A 14873-nucleotide genomic window follows, 5' to 3' on the forward strand; every position below is an offset into this window, starting at 1 on the left:
AGCAGTATGTAATGTTTTATTTATTGTGTGTATGTGTGTGTGTGTGTGTGTGTGTGTGTGTGTGTGTGTGTGTTTTGCCAGTCCTGGGCCTTGAGCTCAGGGCCTGGGCACTGTCCTTGACCTTTCTCAAGGCTAGAGCTCTACCATTTGAGCCGTAGCACCATTTCTGGCTGTTTTCCTACGTATGTGGTACCAAGGAATCAAACCCGGATCTTCATGCATTCTAGATAAGCACTCTACCACTAAGCTAAACTCCCAGACCTATTTTATTTTATTTTTAGTTTTTTTGCTGGTTCTAGGGCTGGAATTCAGGGCTTGGGCACTGTCCTTGAGTTTTTATTTTTTCCTCAAGGCCAGTGTTCCACCATTTGAGCCATAATGCCATTTACAGCTTTTCTGAGTAGTTTATTGGAGATATGTCTCATGGACTTTCCTGCCCTATCTGGCTTCAAACCACAATCCTCAGATGTTGGCCTTCTGAGTAGCTAGGATTACAGGTATGAGCCACCCATGCCTAGCTAGTATGTGATTTTTTAAATGATGACAAATGTAATGGAAAAAAGCAATGGAAGGATACGCTGGTTGGGGGATGCAATGCTTTGTTTTTGGCAATATGGATTTTGAGCTCAAGGCCTCTTGTTTCTTGGCTGATGCTCTACTACTTGAGCCATGCCTCTAGTCCAGTTTTTTGATGACTATTTTGGAGATGGAGTCTCATGGACTTTTGTGTCCAGGCTGGCCTGGTACTGAGGTCCTTCCAATTTTGGTGTCCTAAGCAGTTAGGATTATAGTGTGGAAAGCCACTGGGGCTTTCCTTTCTTCCTTCCTTTGTTCCTTTCTGTCTGCTTTGTCTCTATCCCTCCTTCCTTCCTCTCTCTTCTCCTTCCTTCCTCTGTCCATTCTCTTGCCTCTACTTCCTATACAACCAAGATTACAGGTATGTACCATCGTGCTTGGCTTCGTAATTTATAAGACACTATCTTTAGGGATATTTTAGATTTACAGGAAAACACAGTACAGAGTTCTCCCAACTCCTCCCCATACTCATCTTTTTTTCTTTTTTTCACTGAGTACTGGGGTTTGAACTCAGGGCCTGGTGCTTGCCAGTCAGGCACTGGACCACAGGAGCCATATCCCCAGCTCTGGTTATTTTATGAGATAAGCTGTTGCTAGCCTGGATCCTCTCTTTCCTCTTCCCTCCTTAGTTATACTTCCTGAATTGCTTCCAGGACAAACAAGAACCATCGTGTGCAACTTGGTATTGGTTGAGGTGAAGACTCTTGAACTTATTGCCTAGGCCTAGAACCATGCCCCTGGCAGTGTCAGCCTCATAAATAGCTAGGACCACTAGACTGAGATACTGATACCAGGCTGTTTCCCTGTTATTAACTAATCTACCTTAGTAAAATACGTGTCGTGGTGAACAAACCGATGTGGACACATCCTTTTATTTGTATTTATTTTTAAGGTCTATGTAGCCCAGGCTGGCCTTAAAAGCTCTCAATCCTTCTGCCTGCACCTCTTTGGTTACAGGTGTGTGTCTCCACACCTACCGATACATCATTATTAAGAGCAACTCCTAGTTTCCTATAGAATTACCATGGTAATTCTCTTCTATTCTCTTTTCTCTTATCACACTATTTCCTTCTACCACTTGAACTGTGGCTCTACTTTTGGCTTTTTACTGGCTACAAGGAGATGGGTCTTATAGACTTTCCTGATTATGCATTCAGGTTATAATTGATAATATTAATGCCATTGCTGCAAGGTTATAACTTCTGGTGGCTGGCAGTTCTTTCACTGGGTTCCCATGTTCTTTGACCTCCATAAGTGGTTCTTACCTCTTCTTTGGTTTTGTTAAAACAAGATCTTACTAGCCCAGGCCAGACTTGAACTCACAGCTTTCTTGCCTCAGCTCCTTGAGCGCCGGGATTACAGGTGGAACTCAGATTGATTTAAAATTTTTTTTTTTTGTAATAGAGGTTCCTTACTCTCTAAAGGTATAAAATGCATCTTTATTTTTAATAGGGAGACTAAAAAAGGGCAGTCTGGCAAGCTATTGTGTGAGTGGAGGCCTAAGTGAGGCACAAAGCATGGAGATTTTGATGGGCGAGGTAAGTAGCTCCAGCCAGAGAGAAGAAGAGCACATGAACAGGCCAGGAAGCCCCAAGGCAGCTGTGTGCATTGTGCAAGCAAGAACCAGGAGGCCCACAGCCTGGGCCTGGTACCTAGTGGTGGGAGAGGATGGGGTGAAGCAGAGGAGGTGCAGGCAGTGTAGAACCCATAATAAAGGGCCTAGCTTTTTTCCTACACTTGCAGAGAAACCAGACAAGTGACACAATCTCCTTTACTTCCCACCTTGAGCTCTTATTTTTTTTTTTTTTTTGCAGTCCTGGGCTTGAGCTCAGGGCTTGAGCACTGTCCTTGGAACTTTCTCAAGGCTAGCACTCTACCACTTGAGCCTCAGCACCACTTCCGGCTTTTTGCTATGTATGTGGGGTACCGAGGAATCGAACCCAGGTCTTCATGCGTGCTAGGCAAGCACTCTACCATAGGCCAAACTCCCAGCCCCCACCTTGAGTTCTGGGATGCAACCTGGGGGCCAAGGCTAGGTTGCATGGCAAGACCTACAATCAGGCCTAGGTGAAGCCTGCTGACAACGAGGCAGGGGCAGGCTGACTCTAAGCTCTGTGATCAGTATGGCTGCTGGTCTGGCCTGGTTTAGCCTCCAGACAGCCTGAGGGAGGACCAGGTAGGGAGTAGGGGTAGGAGTAGGACCTCATCCATAAGGAGCAATTAGGTAACCGGCTCAAAGGACTGACCCTCCTTAGTAAGGGGGTAGTTTTTCCTGCATTGCTGTGGAAAGAAAGAAAGAAAGAAAGAAAGAAAGAAAGAAAGAAAGAAAGAAAGAAAGAAAGAAAAGAAAGAAAGGAAGGAAGGAAGGAAGGAAGGACAAACATAATGAGGCACTTACTGGTGGCTCATGCTTGAATTAAAAGCAAACAAAAACAATTCCTTCTGGACATCAAGGCCAAGCATGAGATTGTCTCCTGGGCCCACACTCCTGTGCTACAGAGACCTGATGAGACGCCTGCTGCCAGCTCTGACTGGCCGGAATGGGCATCCCTGGCCTTCAACCATCGCCAGGACCTGGAACCCACCCCAGGGACTGTCAGCAGCAAAATGGGTGAATAAATTATGAGTGTCACACAGGGGACTGGTGGCCTGAGACCATGTGACAGTGCTGCTAAGGGTTAGGAGTTCCCAGCTCAGGAACTTGGGTTGGGAGGGTGAGGGAGGAAGGGGGGCTGGGTCATGAGGGGGGGGTGTTCAGGGAAAATCGGTGGGAGGGCCCTGGAGGGGCTTTGGGGGATTTGGGGGGAACCATCAGGTTGTTCTCACTTTGGGTGGCTTCCAGAAGCTGTGTACTTTCTTATCCATTGGTGCAATGTGTGTTGCAAACACTGTGCATGCGTGTGTGTGTGTGCTGGAACTTGGACTTAGGCTGTAATGTTCTTGCTTGGCTTTTTCACTCATTGGCTGTCACTCTACCGTTTGAGCCACACTTCCACTTCCAGCATTTTGCCAATTAATTGCAGGTGAGAGTCTTTCTGATTTATCTGTCAGGCTGGCTTCGAACCTGGATCCTCAGATCTCAACCTCCAGAGTAGCTAGAGTTACAGAGGCGGGCGAGCCAGAGTCCAGTGGGGACGCATAAAATAAAAGGCACAGATCCTGGAAAGGCCGAGTTCTCCTCTCTGTTCTAAGGGGCTTCTCCTGGGGTGCCTGTCCTGCCCCTGGAACTCCTGACGCCAGAAATTAGGGCCTCAGAGCCCACCAAGAACAGAGGAGACCAGGACGCTGGAGTCAGCCCGTCGTTGGGGCCAGGCTGCAGGCAGTCCTATGCTCAGCCAGCCTCAGCTGCTAGCAGACAGGGGCTGGCGTGGCACGCAGTGGCAGGGCGCAGGGCACGGCTGCCAGGGTCCTGAGGTTGTGTCCCCTGCCCCCCTCCACTCGTGGGCCCTTGGGCGGGGGGGGGGGGGTGGGTGATGTCTGTGTCCACCCCTCCCCGCCCCCAGCAGAGCATAGGGAAGCCCAGAGGCCTTGTCTGACCTTGCTCCCCACTCCCAAAGGTCATGGCGTCCGGCCGCCGCCGCTGCCGGGGTTCAGGTTCCCTCCGGCCGTCGGGAAGGGAGGGCCGTAATCCATTCGAGCCCCGGGCGGGCGCGGGGGGCGCGGGTCCAGCGCGGCACCGCCGCCGGCCGCCCCGCGCGGTTATTTATAACCCGGGGTCGCGTTACCGCCCGACCTTCAGCGCGCTGCCCGGCGATCGGGGGCCGTGGGGGTCCAGCCCGCCGCCCACCGCGGCCCGCACACCGCATGCCCCGCCCGACCAGAGCTCTGCGCCCTCCCCGGGCTGCTGTGCCCGGAGACCACCGCGCGCCCCGGCTCCCTGCGCGCGCGCACGCACCGGGCCGGTCCCGGAGCTGCGGGCCCAGCCTGGGGGAGGGGGGCGGGGGAGGGAGGGTGCAGCCGGGAGGAAGAGGCCAAAACTACCCCGGCGTCCTTGCTTCCCAGGTTGCAAATGTCCTGGGCTATTCTGGTGCCGGCTTTATTTACAGAGTAGGCTTCCCGGCCCGGGCCGGTTCCACCCGCTCCCCAGCCAGTGGGGAGGAAGGCGGCCGCCGGGCCGGGGAGACCTGCACAGGTGTGGCCCCGCCTCCCCGGCCCCGCCCTCCCCGCGGCTGAGGCCCCGGCCCCGAGAGGGCCTGAAGGTCACCCACCACGGGCTGCCGACAGCCCAGCTCCTGGCTGCTGGCTTTTCCTCCGTGGATCCCCAATACCCTCCCCTCCCGGGGAGGGGGGGAGGGGGGCTTGCAAAAGGAGGCTGGGGTGGGAAAATTGGCCTATCCACCTACTCAACAAATGTAGTTCAGGCTGGACTTGAACTCATGAGGTTCCTGTCTCTGACTCCATAGTGTTGAAATTATCCACATTCACACCAGGCCAGGCCACTCAACACTTTTTATTTGTGGGGCGGGAGACTTACTGGATACTTGGAGCCTGGTCCCGTGATGGGGCCAAAATAAAAGTAGTTTTTTTTGTTGTTGTTGTTGTTTTTATTTATTTTTGCCAGTCCTTGAACTCAGGGCCTGAGCACTGCCCTTGGGCTTTCTCAAGTCTAAAGCTCTATCACTTGAGCCACAGGACCACTTCCGGCTTTTTCTGTGTATGTGGTACTAAGGAATTGAACCTGGGACTTCATACATGCTAGGCAAGCACTCTACCACTAGACCAAACTCCTGGCCCCTTAAAGTAGGGTGCTCTGTTTGTTTGTTTTTTTGCCCATCCAGACTCTTAAACTCTGAGCCTGAGCTCTGTCCCTGAGCTTCTTTTGCTCAAGGCTAGCACTCTACCACTTGAGCCACAGCATCATTTCTGATTTTTTCTGTGATTAATTGGAGGTAAGAGTCTCACAGACTTTCCTGCTCCAGCTGGCTTTGAACCTTGATCCTCAGATCTCATCCTCCTGAGAATACAAGCATGAGCCACCAGCACACGGCTTCAAAGTAGTTCTTGATAGGGAAACTGAGGCACAGGGTGGTTTGTGGGACCAAGTTCTTAGAATGAGTGAGCACTTGACTCTGAAGACCAAGGCTGAGCCAGTGGTCCCATCCCAAGCCTGGGAAAGGCAGTGGAGACGCTGGCTATTTCCACTCTGGCTGGTCTAAAGACGCTCTCTCTAGACCAGATGCCCTCCCACCGTGAGTTCAGCTCAGCCTGAGTGTGTCCTTTTGTCCTACTGAAGCCTAAGGGGACAGGCCCAGGGGTGAATGCTGGAGTGACTGGAGTCGTTAGTAGTAGCCAAGAACCCCCAGCACTGGGGGAGGAGGCGGTGTGCTCAGGCGCATGTGGGGGAGGGCGGGCCTCCCCTGTATGCAGGATCTTACGGCGGAGATCACTGGCTATCTTGGTAGGTAGGAGGCCGAGGTCCAGCAGAGGCCAGGAAGGGGCTCTCCCTCACTGTGCTAACCCTCCCCTCCTGGTCCACGTGGGCACTTTGTGCCCAGTGGGGGCCCTGACCACTCAATGAACTCAAGGTCTGGAAGAGTCAGCGGCTTTTCCGACCTTTTTGCCAAATGGGATATCAGCACGGGGGGAGGGGGGGGTGACAGTGACTTCATGACAACTGGCAGCTGGGCAGCTGGGGCCAGGAGGGGGGAACAGGGAACCAGGGCCAGGCAGGGCCCAACGACCTGTCCTGTTGAGTTGGCTGCTGGTCTGGGGCCAAACTGGAGCTCCCTTCCCTGTGAGGGAGGCTCAGGCCTCCCCTCTGGGCTGGGTTGGGTGTCTGTTCCAAACCCTATGGTGACGTGGTGTGGGCAGGTAGCCCCTAAAACTCAGGAGAAATCCTTGACATCTTAGGCATAAGCCTTCCCTTCCTTCATGAACCCTTACCCAAAAGGGCTTCTTCTCTGCCAGCCCTTCCTAAGCTTCACCACAGTTTGGAGGGCAGTGGCTTCAGTAGCAAGGCCATTGCTACCACGAGCAAGCCCGAAACCTCCCAGCAGCCTGGGCAGGCCAGGCCAGAAGCCGGGCTTCCTACTCAGTAGAAGGCCTCAGTCCAGCTGGGGCTTCCTCTGACTCACGGGGTCACACTGGCTCCTCTGTGGGCTTAGAGGGGCCCTAGATCACAGACCCAGTGGGCGTGAGCCCTGCCTTTGTGCCCAGAAGCTGAGCTCAGCTTTGGAACTGCTTTCTTCCACCATTTACTAGTTTCTCATCATAAATAATAATAATACCCCCAACCTGAGCTTTATGAAAAGTTCACAAAGGACTTTCACAAACCTTCTCTCATCTCCTCCTCACACTGGCTCTGTAATGAAGAGCTCATATTCCCATTTTATAGATTAACAACAAGCCAAGGAGCAAGTTCCTGGGACAGGACAGGTTGCAGATCACACAGCCAGAAAGTAGCTTGCACGGTGGCCTTCCTGACCTGGGCACCCGCCCTAGCAGTAGCCTTTTCAGGGAGTATAGCTCAGGGGGTAGGCATGGGCTGTACCCACGGGCAAGCCAGACCCTTCCCTTCCTGCCAAGGTGGCAGTGACAGAGAAGCTCTAAGTAAGCCAAGCTGATCAGTGTGGGTTGTCTGGTGGGGAGGGGAAAGGAGGGGCTCTGGGCCCAGGCCAAAGAAAGGAAGAGACCAGAACTTCCTGGAACAGGAGTCCACTCTCAGTGTGCCCAGTGCCAGCTGCTGGCATGTATTCTTCTGCCGTGGCAGAAGAAGGAACATGGGGATGACATAGTGAACCTGTCACTGAGAGAGACACTCAATGTGAAAGAAAACTCTGCCCAAGTTGTGTTTTAGTTGGGTGTGTGCATGTGTGTATATATACATGTGTGTGTTTTTCTTTTTTCTTTTGCCAGTCTTGGGTCTTGAACTCAGGGGCTTAGGCATTGTTCCTGAGCTTCTTTTGCTCAAGGCTAGCACTTGAGCCACAGTGCCACTTCTGTGGTGTTTGTTTTATGGGGTACTGTTTATGTGGTACTGGGGAATCGAACTCAGGGCTTCATGCATGCTAGGCAAGCACGCTACTACTAAGCCACATTCCCAGCTTGCTACACGTGTGTTTAAAAGCAACTTTTCTCCTTGACATTTCCTTTTAACTCAGCAAAATACTGGTGACTGTATCAGATCCTACATTGTTTTTTTGAGCTCAGGCCTGGGCACTGTCCTTTAGCTTTGTCACGCAATGATAGCACTCTATCATCAGACCTTCCTGCCTAGGCTGGCTTTGATACATGATCCTCAGACCTTACCCTCCTTAGGTGGCTAGGGTTACAGGTGTAGAAACCCTCCCCGCCAAGACATGAAGGCCATTGGGCTTTTCCTACAGTGACTCTAAGGACAGCCTGGAGGGAGTTTTATTTTGTTTTTGAGTGGGGTCTTGCTTTGTAGCTCAGGGTGACCTGGAACTCTTGATCCTCCAACCGCAACCTCCTGAGTGCTAGGGTAAGAGCCATCCATGTCTAACTGAAGGGAAATGGCTTTTAATTGAGGCCTGGTTATCTGCACAGCTGGAAAACTCCTAGCCGAGAAAGGGTTGGGGTTTATACCCAGACTTACCCTGTGGCTCCAGAAACCAGGTCTCCTTGGAGCAAAGGTGAGCAGAAGGAACATTCGAGCAACTGTACTGGGAATTCTGAGAAAGGCTTCAGGGCTAGTTTTCAATTGTCACACAGCTTGACCCAGAGCAGGGAGGAAATGTTCCATAAACCCTAACTCTGTCTCTCAGCCCACTCCAGCCCCCAAAGCTGGTTCCCAAACAGTTCAGGTCCTGAACAGAGGAGATGGGTTCCCTCTCTCCCTGCCCCACTCCATTCCTTCGGAGCCAGGCATCCCCTCCCGCCCCCAAGTAATGCGGCACCCCTTTGCTTGGCCCAGCCACTGGAGAACATGTCCTAACAAGCCAGGCATGGGGGAGGCAGGCTCGAATGGAACACCTGAGGACTCAAGCATTTTTACAAGTGGAACTTCCCATAACCTCCACCCCCCACCCCCCACCCCCAAAATCAAGCAATCCAGACGAGCCGAACCTCTCCTGCCGTGTATTCTTCAGCTTCCAAAGGAGACCCAAGGCCATAAAGCTAGGGGTGGAAGAGGGCAGCAAGCCAAGGCCAAACCCCAATAAACTGCCAGCTGAATCAAACTGCAAAGAATTAGTACCGATTGCCTCCACCCTCCTCTCCAGGGAATTAAAAGTCAAAGGGCAGAGCTGCTGACGCAAATGTCATAGGAGACCATGGCTGGGAACAGCTGGGATCCAGCTCCCCAGCTGGCCACAGTGCCCAAGGACACAGCCCCCCCCCCCCAGTCCTCGATAGGGTGCTTCCGGGTCCCCACAGGGTGCAGACCCTATCCTCAACATCTGTGGGGAGAAGGCTCAGCTCCTTCCTCTCATCCTGGCTCCAAGGACAATAGGACTTGGAGACCATGGATCAGAGAAATGCCTGTGAAAATCCTGGCAGACTGGGCTCCCATCTTATGAGGCACCCCTCCCCCAAACGGGAGAGAAACCTGTCTCCCTTGGAGTTGGGGGAGGGGGAGGTGGTGCCTGGCTCCTTAAATCCTTCCTGCCCCTCCTCCTAGGCATGGCAGGCACACCCTGGAAGCTCCACCAGGTCTGTGCACCAGTGATGACCCCCAGCGGTCAGTGCAGGACTTGACTTTGGGCTCTGGGCTGGGTTGGCTGTCTACCAGCTGGGCCAGCAAGCTGGGGATTGGATTTTGGTTAAGCGGGTCCACTGTAGGTCTTGATTTTTCCTAATTGCACTGCTGTTAGACCTCAACTGAGATGTCTCACCTTTGGCAAATCAGGCTCAACACAGTCTTAGTGTGAATTCCTCATCTTCAAGGCTTGAACCTACTTCTAACCCTGCCTCCCAGTTTCTATTAATAGCATGCCACACCCAGTCCCTGAGTTTCCAAACCTCAGCGTCATCCCCAACCTCTCCCCACTGGGCTGGGCGGCGGCCTGGCCCTGCCCTGTCAGGCCCCTCCTCAGTCTACAGGCTGTCTGGATGGGCATAGTTCCTGCAGTCAGCTACTTGCTGACATTCTCAACAGAGCTGCCCAAGGGCCAGGCCTGGGCATGTGACCCACCATCTCCCTACTTACTGACTGTGCAACTTGAAGCAAGTTGCTTCACCTCCTTGGATTGCAGCTGCAATGTTAATCAGGTGAATATTAAGTGTATGAAGAGCCTATGGCGTGGAAGGCTCTCGACACATTTGAATTAATAGAACTCATCCCACCAACCATCCCGTCTCTAATTGTACATAAAAGGAAATAGGCCTTAACGAGCAGGAAAGCTGAATTCTGGGTGTCTTTATGCCAGGCAGCAGAGGCCAGGAACTTGGAAATTCCTGGAAGTCTTTGTGTACTCTCACCCCCATCAACACATTCTGGAAACCAGCATTAAAAGTGAGTTCATGGGCCCATCTCCCCCGAGGGCACATCTGGGTAGGTATTGAGGTCACTAGGCCACAGGAAATAGTTCTGGGATGGGACAAGTCTAGATCACCTCCAGTGGCCTGAGTCAGGGCAGCCCATGGGTGAGGTGGGCAGGGAGGCTCAAGACACAGAGAGGCAGGCAGGGATGTGGTCAGGCCTCCCGCATCCTACCCTGGATCCATCTCCTTTCACCCCCTACTCTTGGGCCCCTTGACTTGCTTAGGCGGTAAGAGGGGTACTGGTTGACTCAGCTCACTGTGGTCCAGGTCTGTTTTGCTGTGGGTAGGCAGATGTTCTTGACATTTTCTTGCTCCATATATGAAAACCTGGAATCCATTTGCTTCCTGAAGTTGGTGCGTGCGTGCGTGCGTGCGTGCGTGTGTGTGTGTGTGTGTGTGTGTGCGCGTGCAGGTACTGGAACTTGCACTTAGGGCCTGGATACTGTCCCTTAACTTTTTTGTTGTTGTTGTTCGAGGCTGGTGCTCTAACACTTGAGCCACAGCTTCATTTCCAGCTTTTTGTGTTTAGTGATAAGAGTCTCTCAGACTTTTCTGCTCTGCCTGGCTTTGAACTTTGATCCTCAGAGCTCAGCTTCCTCAGTAGCTATGCCTGCTAGTTCTCTGAAGTGAATGGCTGCCTTAGCGTCTTAGGAAGATGGCTGTAGCTGTGACAATTTTTAAAGGGGAATTTTACCTCAACTTTTAAAGGTGGGAAAGGCAGATGAGTGGACCCAAACTGTGCCCATCCTAAAGTTTTTGGGTGTCTGTCCTCTAAGATGGGTTGTGAAACAGGGACACTCTCCCTGCCCCAGGGCCCACTGTTAAAGTTGGGGACAGCTGGGCGCTGGTGGCTCATGCCTGTAATCCTAGCTACTCAGGATCACAGTTCAAAGCCAATCCAGGCAGGAAAGTCTATGAGACTCTTATCTCCCTCCAGTTAACTACCAGAAAACAGAACTGGAGCTATGGCTCAAAGTGGTCAAGCACTAGTCTTGGGCAAGCACTAGTCAGGGACAGCACTCAGGACCCAAGTTCAAGCCCCACCACCAACAAAAACAAGAAAAAATTGGGGCCAGAGGAGGACGACAAGCATCAAGTAAGGGGGACAAGGATGTAGCTCACAGCCTAATCACACTACAGCCACTTGATACCCATTCTCCAGTGCCCGTAACTGACAGGCCCTATTCCTCCCCTGGCTTCTCATCAAGGGTAACTGTAGCGGGGTGCTAGTAGCTCACACCTGTAATGCTACTCAGGTGCCTGAGATCTGAGGATCCTGGGTAGAAGTCAGCTTGGGCCGAAAAATCCAAGAAAGTCCTATTGCTAATTAACCAGGAAAAACCCAGAAGTAGAGCCATGGCTCAAGTGCCAGAGTGCCAGCCTTGAGCAATAAAAGCAGGCAAGAGCCCAGAGTTCAAGCTAGCACGCACACTGACACCGACACAGACACAGACACAGACACACACACACACACACACACACACACACACACACACACACACACCAGTGAAGCCCACAGAAGAGCCCAGGGGTTCCAGGACCTTCTTTTTCTAAGGCCTCTGAGGCCTGGGACATGGTAAATGTCAGGAGTGGGCACCCATTTGGACCTTTACTCTGAAGTTTTGTGAATTGATCTTGATGTTGTCCCCCCATCCCCCAGTTTCCATGCTCACTTCTCAGCCCTTCAGGGAGGATAAAAGCAGGTCCTGAAGGGAGAGGCTTTTGTTCCGGCCATTCACCAAGCTGCTTCAGGAAGACCCTGAGTTCCTGTGTGCTTGTTGCATTCCAGAGGAAAAGGGAACTGTGGGTCTCAGATGAATGAGGACGGAGTCACTTTCCCTGTGGCAGTAGTGACACCAGGCTGGCTCCAGACCCCTGCTGCCACCTCTGACAAGCCCAGGCAGGTGGTTGTGAGTTAGTGAGAGGGCACAGCCAGGGAGAAGAAAGGAAGGGGAGCCAGAGACAAAGAATGGCTCACAGCAGCAAGGCTCTAATCTCTTCTTAGGGGCTGCATGCTTGTTTTTATTGGAAATGTCCTTCTCCTGTGTGGCACCCACCTCTACCTCTCCTTCCATAGCCAGCCCTGCTGCCAAGCTGGGTGGGTGGGCTGCATTTGTCCCCTGCCACACACACAACCCTCCACTCAGAGATCACCTTTGCCTCTAAGCTGCAAAGTCTGAGTTCTTAGCCAAGGGTGATCCACCATGCTGGTGACTGCATGCTGGCCAGGGACTTCAGAGAAGGGGCTACATACCCAGACTGGCTCCCAAGCACCTGCAGCCTTGCTCCTCAAACCTGGGTGGCTGCTCCAGCACCCACTTGCTTTCCTGACATTCTCAAATGTAAACTCTAGCGTCTTCCCTCCCAGGTGGCTTTCCCTGGCCCTTCCCTTTCTGCTATCAGTCAGTGCTGTGTGTGTGGCCTATAGCTGTTCCCAAGGGCTAGGCAAAGATGGAGAAGCTATCCACCCTTGACCGGGGGCAGGGGTCAGGGACATTTTGCTTCCTGGCTTGATGGTAGGCAGTCCTAGGCCATATCATTTTACAGCACAGAAAATTGAGAGCCAGAGAGAAAATGACCAGCCTAAAGCTGTGGTGACTAGAGAAGCTTGGATGATGGTGTGAGCTTTTTGGTAGGGCGTGTAATGTCTACATCGATACTTAGAGGCCACTGCAAGGTGTGTGGGGAGGGGAGGGGAAGCATGGCCTTGAGGGGTTATTCCAGGTACACAGACTCCCCCCCTCCCTCATCCTCAGCTCCTCCCCTTTTTTTTTTCAGCAGCAGTTACAAAACCCAGGAAATAAATGTGGACTGATGGCCTATAAAGGGCTTAGTTAGTGCTGTGACCTGCTGAGTTATATAACTCCTATTTATTATCCGCCTTGGATGAGGTTTCCATTGAAGCAATTCACTAAGCTGATTCCGTGACATTTCCTTTAACTTGCTCAGAGGTGGCAGCAGCAGAAATTCCTCTGCACCTTCAAAAGACCAGAACTGGTGGTGCCGATGCTTTCAAAAATAACTTTTCATTAATCCCCTGGCCCAATGTTTCTCAAAACCTGCTTTCCTCAGCACCAGTCCCAAACTCTGGGCACACTGGTGGGGGCTGAGGAAAAAGGTGTCTTCCCTTGGTCAGGGTGAAAGGAAGAAATGGGGGGGCGGGGACCAGGGCTATGAGAATCCACTGTGGCCTAGGAGAATAGGCATTGAGTTGAGTCGAGACTGCTAGTCCCATCTCTGCGGTCAGGTTCCCAGCTCCTCTTCCGTATCAGCTTGTCAGTTGATAAAGTGAAGATTTGCCTTTTCATATAGTTTGACCCCCCAAAACTATGGTGTCCTCTGTGGTCTCGTTTGGACTGCTAGGCGGGAGTCTGCAGCCCAGTGGGGTTCAGAGGGAGAGAGGAAGGAGGCTGGCAGCCTTGGGGTGCTCACATTTGGAAGATGATGCCAACATAGCGCCACCGTGTGTTGGAAAGGGAGCAGAGCAGGGTGTCTTGGGCTGGCACCTCTCTCTCCAGGCTTTGGGTGGGTGGATCCGGGAGTCAAGGATCATCTCTAATGAAGCTTCATCTCTCTAAAGATTCTGATGCCTGCTCAGCACCCGCTCAGCACCAGCACTCTGAAGAGGACAAGTGCTTGAGATGCCCGTGAGACCGTATGTTCTTATGAATGGCCCCAGCTAACCTCTTCAAGATGGAAGCGTTGATGTCTTACAGGGGCAGACAATGTCAGGCTTGAGGCTGAAGCAGAAGGCTCCCAAAATCTTTCTGTGCATGGCAGGGGCAGACAGGTATGCTTCCCACATTCTGCCTGTACTGATAATCCTTGTATGACCCGCAAATGTTACACTATCCATATAGTCCCTGGTAGGAAAACAACACAAAACACAAACACACAGAAAACAAAACACAAACACACTGAAAAAACAAACAACAACAAAAAAAGGGGTGGGTGGGTGGGAGCATGGTTTAGGGGTAGAGTGCTTGCCTAGCATGCACAAAGACCTGGGTTCCTTAGTACTGCATACACAGAAAAAGCTGGAAGTCTTAAGTGGTAGAGTGCTAGCTTTGAGAAAGCCCAAGGACAGTGCCCAGTCCCTGAGTTCAAGCCCCAGGACTGGGAAAAAAGAAGTTCTCCACCCTTGGAAGTAAAAGCTAGCTTGCATTAAAAAAAAAAAGTCAGAATGCAGCAAAAGGAAAACAGCTGAAAATCCACTTCTGGATTTGGACTCCAAAGTAACCATTCATATTTATCTGGGATAAGCCACAGGTGGGGGAAGGCAAGCTTGATGGGAAAGGGCAATGAGAAAACTTGGGACACCCAAGGTGAGAGGATATATGTACCTAATTGTGCAGTAATATTTCTCCAACAATCCCACACGTAAGAGAAAATCATTGTGATACTGCTGTTGAAGAAAAGTGAAGTTTCTCAAAGACTTCTCTGCTCTGAGGTTGTCTGCACCTGAGATATCAGGCCCAAAATCCTGAATGGATAGAAAGCAAGACTTCCATATCTTGTGGCAAGTATGCAACCCTCATGGACACCATTCCACACTATTGTGCATATTAATGTTTTACTTAGTTATGTCTTTTTTTTGTGAGTCATGGGGCTTGAACTCAGCCTGGGCACTGTCCCTATGTTTTTCAGCTCAAGGCTACCACCCTACCCTTGAGCCAAGCCCCACTTCCCATTTTCTAGGGGTTAATTGGAGATAAAAGTCTCAGGTCCTTTTGTGCTGGGCTGGCTTTGAACCTTGATCCTCAGATCTCAGCCTCCTGAGTAGTTAGGATTACAGGCATGAGCCATCTCGCCTGGTTAGTTATGTCTGTGTCTGTTCTTTTCCACCTATCTGCTCT

This window comes from Megascapheus bottae, chromosome 17, assembly GCF_031878675.1.
Source record: "Megascapheus bottae isolate mThoBot1 chromosome 17, mThoBot2.hap1, whole genome shotgun sequence".
NCBI classification, from domain to species: Eukaryota; Metazoa; Chordata; class Mammalia; order Rodentia; family Geomyidae; genus Megascapheus; species Megascapheus bottae.